The 7567-nt window shown below is 39.1% G+C and overlaps 1 protein-coding gene across 4 annotated transcripts in view; it reads right to left on the reverse strand.

Annotated features, from left to right (window-relative positions):
* The window catches only part of zbtb46 (zinc finger and BTB domain containing 46), a 74667-nt gene extending 67384 nt beyond the window's left edge, over nucleotides 1-7283 (reverse strand). The window contains exon 1 of one of the 4 annotated variants that reach the window (XM_058409544.1): nucleotides 6884-7229. The gene's annotated coding sequence lies outside the window, so the exon portion shown is untranslated. Of the gene's footprint in view, nucleotides 1-5458; nucleotides 6851-6883 lie in introns of those variants that run through there. The other 3 variants (XM_058409543.1, XM_058409542.1, XM_058409541.1) reach the window with 3 other exon arrangements.
* Nucleotides 7284-7567: the final 284 nt, after the last annotated feature.

The following is a 7567-nucleotide window of genomic DNA, read 5'->3' on the forward strand; positions in this document are numbered from 1 at the left end:
CGATTAGGAAACGTTTAATTCTGTCCAGCTAATGTGACCCTATTCAATAAATATAAAATAGTAATTACTTGGGTCATTCCTTTACTGAAAATGGTCCTTCTTCATCCAGGAAGTACACAGAACATCACCAAAACCTGAATATAAGGTTGGCATAAGCTCAAATATTTATCAAAACATTTCCAGCAATTGTTGAAACACCACCAATTACATAGTCCTCTACACAATAAAATTTGATGTAATTTTTTTTTTTACAGGTTTGTATTTTGAAAAATAAATAATACATTTGAAAACATTAAACAGGATTCAGGACTCCCTAGCATTCAACTAGGCTGATAATTTACCATTTACCTGAAAATGTGACAGACGTTTACTAATAGACGTGTGTATTTGTGGTACATGACAATCACGGCCACACTGCTGGCCAGAATCAACACCATATGGAAAGAAAAAACCTTCATTGCTTAACAAAGAGTCCTAGTTGATAGAATAAGCCTGTTGAGAAAAGCAGGCTTGTCCCTGGTAATAGAAAGACACTACTGGTAGAAAAGACATACATAAAAAGAGCACAATGTTATGGACAATTTGTATGATACAAGATGATTTTGCCTCATATGGACAGGTAATGAATAACTGAATAAGTGAGGTTATTATTACGTTATGTAAGTCTTATGCTGGTTGTATGAGTGAGTATGGCTGTGAAACATGGGTTTGTCCAGAAATATACTCATAATCTATCATGTATTTCTGCTTTTCTTTATACTAGTCATATTGTGAAAAACAAAAAACTGCTTTAAAAAAGTCTTTGGGGGGGGGCAGTCTTATAAATGACACCACCCACATTAGAAGCCTAATTTTAAAAACTAACACATTCCCACACCAAGAAGTGTCAGTATTGAGTGTCCAGCCAACATTCTCACATACAGTATGACTAGAAAGTAGAAACGCGGGAGGGATTTAAAAAATGTGCAAGGTAAGTGTAAGTATATGAAACTGTAGAACACCCACGTGACCAGGAACTACAATCACAGAAAGTCAATGTGAGTGTGGTTCATTTATACAAACACCCCCTGCAGTATTTTGGCCTTCAGTTAATATTACAATGGTCACAGTCATTACACATATGCCACTCATGAGTAGCACAATAAATCATTCATTGGATACAAAAGAGAGGGTTTCAAAAATCATTAGCAAACTTTGCAAAAGGTAGCACCTTAATAATAGACTAAAGCAGGCCAGAACATCATTCTCAGTGGGAATCCAACAGCGGCAGTGTGTCGAATCAGAATGAATTCTATTCTTTTTTTTTCCCTTCTATCAAATTGAGAAAGGGAGACTGTAGGCCACATGGGGGTGGGGTGGGGGGGGTGTCCCACTTTCATCACCCCCTTGATGGGATAACTGAAAAATGGCTGGAGGGTAGTGGGGATAGGAGTGTGGATCTGAAAAGCCTAAAGCAAGGCCACAGATAACTCCTGACTTTGTGAATACTGGACTACAGAAAATACTGATCTCACAAGAATGTACACTCGTTAGTTTTCAAATTAATTAATTAATTAATTAATTAATTAATTAATTAATTAAACAAACAAACAAACAAACAAACAAACAAACAAACAAGTTCTACAACTTAAACTTAAAGGGTCTCTGTACAACCCCCATGTATACTCTTCAAATGCAACTCTGCAATCTGATGAATATTTCATGTCCTGATGGCACTTTTAAGACTGAACTAATTAATGAACACAAGTTGATGTGGCATGCGTACAATCCCCTCAATTAGAAACGTGGGCAAACTCCACATGTTAAAAGCTGCTACGGCATAATTGTACTACACTGAGGGGGAAGAGGTGATTGTTAAACAGGTCTTGTTAACGGCACCATAGCACTCACCAATGAACTCTTTTCAGGATTTCAAACCATTGATAATGGGCTAATGTGGATCAAAAACCATACCAAGCAAGACAAAATATTATTATTGCCCATTAGGCTTGTTGGGGTCCATTATGGACAAAAGATACCATAAAAATATATATATAAATAAATAATATATTATATTTATTAATATATTAATATATATATATATATATTAATATATATATATATTAATTAATAATAATAATTTTATATATATATATCTGTAATTCACTCAAGAATATTGTGAATGAATGATTGTATGATTTTGTGAATTAAGCACAAGCTTAGATGTGAATTTAGACAAAACATTTGGATTCCCTTTAGTTAAGGTCCTCAGTCATCTACAACACTCGGCCTATATAATTCACACTGTTGTCAAGATATGCCCTCACTTCCTATTTGGTGACTTCGCCATCAGATTTATTTTGTACATTACTGACAAACTACACCATACATCAACAATCTAATACAGAAGTTTTACCTGGGTTGGTTTCATAAAGGTAAGCTCCAAATTTGGTACAATGCAGTCATGCAATGATTATATATTTTCAAGCTAGGGTAATAACATAGTTGCTTGGTTGGTCCTTCATTGCCATCTGGGAAGCCTCAAGGTGCATTCACATTTACACTATGTGATGTGACCCAGCCACTGGGAGTTGCACAAGCCAATGCACTCTCAGTTCTGGTCCCAATGATAGGGCTCTGTCAGGATGGGCATGTGAAGTAAAACCTGTGTAAAATCAAATATATGGAATGATCCAATGTAGCAACCACTAATAAGGCAGCTAAAGAAGAACAACTTCAGAACTCATGTGACTATATATGTGTCCCAGACCACATTCGAATTAGTGGTTAGATGGATAAGCCCCCCACCCCCACACACACGTGTACATCAGGGCTTGGCATTTTTTCAACATTTTATAATTGCAATGTTGCTGTCTATGTGCCTTCATGTGTTGCTAGTTGGTATCCAGCCTTCTAGCTACACTGCTGCAATCCAGGCATCAAATTGTTTTTTGTAATTTAGAGAGCATCCAACTATTGAACAACACAGTCCTAATTTGAATGTTGACATATTTAATTGCACAGTGTGATGGCCAGGTGTCCACAACCTTTGAAGACATATTGTGCAATACATAGATTCCAGGATTTCCAACTGTATTTTTTACTATGTATTGAATTTCAGGAATTAAATGCATTGATGTGGTCTAAAGATAAGAAAAAAAAAAGATGCGAGTATATACTCTCTCTCTCTCCTTTATGCATTTTTTATGACAGTACTGTAGCAGGCACCCTAACCTGTTATCCACACAGCTCAGTCCACAGCCTGGGGAAAGCAACTTTCATTCACACACTCACACACTCCACCCACTCACACACTTAGAGTTCAGCTGCATGTCGTGTCAGCCTGCACCTCCATCCAACTAGCCCCCGCCACACACACACACACACACACACACACACACACACACACACACACACACACACACACACACAAGCCCAGCTTACCAATACGACCACCCCCGCTTCCATATCTGTCTCTCCTTTTCTCTCAAATCCTCACCCCAACCATCTACACAGTCTCCCCTTTCTGTGCAGATGATCACATGCAACCACTTTCAATACATTTAATCTTTATATTCAATTCTATCTACCACCAATCCTGATACACATATGCTCTCTGTGTGTGGGCACTCTCACTTTAGTACCCATATATGCACATCAATATTCCTTATAAAACAATATGACTGTAAACAAAATGAACAAAATACACTCAGGCAGAATTACATTGTGTAAGCAAGCACATTTTGTATTTTTGTTTTAAGCAAACATGGATAGACATCTTTAACACCTCATTTTGCTGCAGTTTTACAAAAGAACTGGAAATTCAGATAAATGATTATGCTATAATGACATGTATTGAAGCTTTAAGCTGACTTTACGGCAAATAGCAGAACAGATTGTAAAACGGCAAGGACTCATCTCTTCAATTAACAAAAAAATGACACAATTAATGCATTTTAAATATACTATAGGTACTCGCAGTACCTAATTTCTCGTTTTTTTCTGGTACAAAGCTCTTGCTTCTAACCTTAACATACTGAAAACAGGGTACATTTTTAGGTCCACTGTTGAAACATCAGTTGAAAAGTCAGCCAGTATAGACACCACCAACCCAATCTTTAGGCAATCATAAGTATTGGAATAGGAGTCTTATCCCTTGCTTCCATTAACTGCATCAAACTGGAGACCCCTGACATCACAAAACTGCTGTATTCTTCTTCTGTGATGCTTTTTCAGGCCTTTTCAAGAGGTTGGTTTTTTGTTGTTTCTTTTTAGATTGACTTGACAGTAAAGGCCTTTGGCAGGGTGTTTGGCTCATTTTCTTACTGCTTCATGAAGTTTCTCCCAATTAGAATAGTTGCATTTCCCTGTAAAATGGATGATATGTTTATATTTCAATTTCACATATTTTAATGTCAGAAAGCTGATTTTCAGGTACGAATATGGCCTTTTCTTGATGCTGATGAATGGTTTCCGTCTTGCATGGCCTCTATATTCTCTCTCTCAAAGTTCTTCTTGTGATACCTGCCCCTCCCCTGTGGGGATTAGTGATGATGTCATTACTGCTGGTCTTTGGTTGTTTTTTACAGCTCTCCCAATATTTCTGCCATCAACACATGTTTTCCTTGGCTCACCAGTTCACTGTTTGGTTAATAGTATACCAATGTTTTCTTTATTTTTTCAAAACACTCCAACCTGTTGTATTGGCTATGCTAAATGCTTATGTAATGGCTCTGACTTTTCTCAACCTAAGAATGGCTTACTTTTTCCCCATACACACCTCTGAATATCAATACATCTGAATACCTAACCTGGGAAACAGCTGTCCGTTGCATGCCATTTTTATCACTTGAAACTGGGTGGGTTCAAGGAAATGTATCATGTTTTTTAATACATCTAAGAATACATTTCAGTTTTAGAGTGACAAGTAGATAGCCTGTATATTTTACACTTAAAGTTTTTATAAACATGGGCGTGTGGTATATACTAAGTCTCCTGCACATTCAGCTGTCTTTGATGTATTTCAGACCAGAAGGATTTGTCTAAACTGCGTGTGTATTTATACTAATATGCAGTACCCAAGATGTGGCTATGGTTAAGAAAGATATTTATTCCAGGATGTCTTAATAAAAAGAGAAAACATTATGTGTCTATTCTCAGCCATATTCGTACCATGTACGAAGATGGGCATCAGGTCAGTTGCCTTATTATATTATTCTGCTCATTCAGCTTTTAACCAGTTGACCAATTCCTGGACTTCTATGCCACAATGTATAGATCAGAATAAAGAGTTCGCAAGTTATTGTGAATACAAATATATTTTTTTACTATTAGCCCTATGTATATAAATACAGTAAACCTACTATAATTACAAATTATAATTATTTCCAGAGCAATGCCATTTACGCATTTAATGTTTAAAATGTATTTCTAAACACCAACCAACCAGCTTCTACACGTCAGGGCTCTTTATACTTACGTCCATTAAGTTGCACCTGTAGCTAGTCAGGGATGCCACACAGCGTGAGTCTTGAAGAAGTTTGATATCGGGAGATATTGGGACGTTATTAGCACTAAGTGTCCCAATAGAACGTCAAAGGCATCAGAAACCATCAGACAAAAACAAGAGAAAACCTGCTACCGCAGATCAAACACTAGATGACAGAACAATACACCACTTGCGCTTTTGGTCATCACAATTTTTCTACAATTTCATCGTTTTAAAAGTGTACTCGAAATACTCGAGCAGCATCAGACACGCCCATAATATAGATCATCATTGCACTACTTCGAAACGCACTAAACCGTCTGCGGTATGGTAGCTAGACCAGCAACGTTTCTGGAAGAGGGTCGCTAACGCGTGCGACTGTTACTGACGTCGCGGCTGAAATTAAACAAGTGCTGAACAAGTGGCATGCTTCCCTTTATACAACCCCGAGCGACAAAATGGAGGAAAACGGAACTGGCCAGCTTAAGTGGACACCGTGCGGAGAAAGACACTAACATAACCCACACAATAGTCCACATAAACCCATTGGCTCATTCTTACCCGGCAATTATCGCCACATACTACACTTTATTAAGTTGAGAGAAGTGTTACACAAAAGGGTTGTAGGCAGGCACGGGAAATTTTATTATAAAGGAGTCTTATAAAAAAACATTCTTCGGTCCAGTGCAGTAAGGTAGGGGCTGTTGACGCAGCAGAAATTTCCAGCAGGAGAAATTCCCCTCAAGGAGGTTAAACGAGAGTAGAAGACGAAAGGGTGTACGCTTTAAGCCCTGAGACGCGAGCTTCTTATTTAAATCCCCGAGACCGCCCGACATGCATTCTTCCAATAGCGGAAGCAGAACAACCGGCAAATCGACACCGGAGCTCCGCGAGGCCAAAGAGTCACGATGCGGTCCAAACTTGTGAAGAGATACTGTTGAATGTGTCAAGTAGATGGTGCATAAATGGGGGGAATTGGGCTGAGATACAGAGATACAATGTCCACTGATAAGCTAGATCTCCACCGACAAGCCCCAAATCCTGCGCTCACCTATGAAAGGTTTGTTGTCCGCGCGGCTGTCATGTGTCTCACCTGGCAGCGTGGAAAGAAGCTGTTCGGGGAGAGGATAACTGCACTTAACAGTTTACAATTTCGTGGGTAAAAAACGAGGAAACCCATAAGGCGATAAAACTCGCTTCATGACATTTTTCGTATACCTCTTGAGGACTTCCTACTTCGATTCACCTTGTCCGAGGAGTAGCTACCTGACATATCAAGTCCAGACACTGAAGTCCATATGTGTGCTATAAAGCGCTTAGCGCTAAGCGGATACCATCGAATATATCATCAGCATTATGGTCAAATAGACTACTGTAAAAACGAGTGTTAAAGGGTGTGTGAGACGCATAGCCTACCTGTTAACCCATGAGTTCTGGGTTCGAGCACTGGCGACGCATCAGGCTTCAATTTCTGTCAAAGTGTGAGAAACAAAAGATTTCAGAAATGTAGGTTCTTACCCTGACGATTCTGTCAGTGTAAAATTCCCCTGTTCTCTCCGCCTGTGCCTTTTTTCTTCCTCAAACTCTCCCGCCCCTGCTTTTCCGCGTTTCGGTATCAAGAACCCATCTCTCTCTCTCTCTCTCTCTCTCCTCTCTCTCTCTCTCTCTCTCTCCCCTCTCTCTCTCTCTCCTCTCTCTCTCTCTCGTCCTAGCCACAGGAAATGATTCAGGGTGAGCACGCGCTTTCAGCCTTCACGGCAGCACACAGTGAAGTGAATAAACACGTCAAACCGTGGACAGCTCCAGTTTAAGTCACAGCCCCACCTCCACAACGTGATAAACCAAAGTATGATAGAATAGACGACTACTATTCCTATTATTCTTAATGATAATGCTACTAATAAAAATAAATAGCCTGTGCGGGGTCCAATAAGAACTCGTTGTAAATAGCGCTCCCAGTGGCTAGTCCTTGCCAAGTTACACGGAACACTAAAAAGAATTTAGATTAATATATTATTCTTCGTGTGTCATGACGGTAGCACTCTGCTGAACCTGGGAAATCTCTGCTGAAAGCTGATCGGCTGATTGTGGTCTTTTAAG

Source organism: Hemibagrus wyckioides, linkage group LG15 (genome assembly GCF_019097595.1).
Source record: "Hemibagrus wyckioides isolate EC202008001 linkage group LG15, SWU_Hwy_1.0, whole genome shotgun sequence".
NCBI classification, from domain to species: domain Eukaryota; kingdom Metazoa; phylum Chordata; class Actinopteri; order Siluriformes; family Bagridae; genus Hemibagrus; species Hemibagrus wyckioides.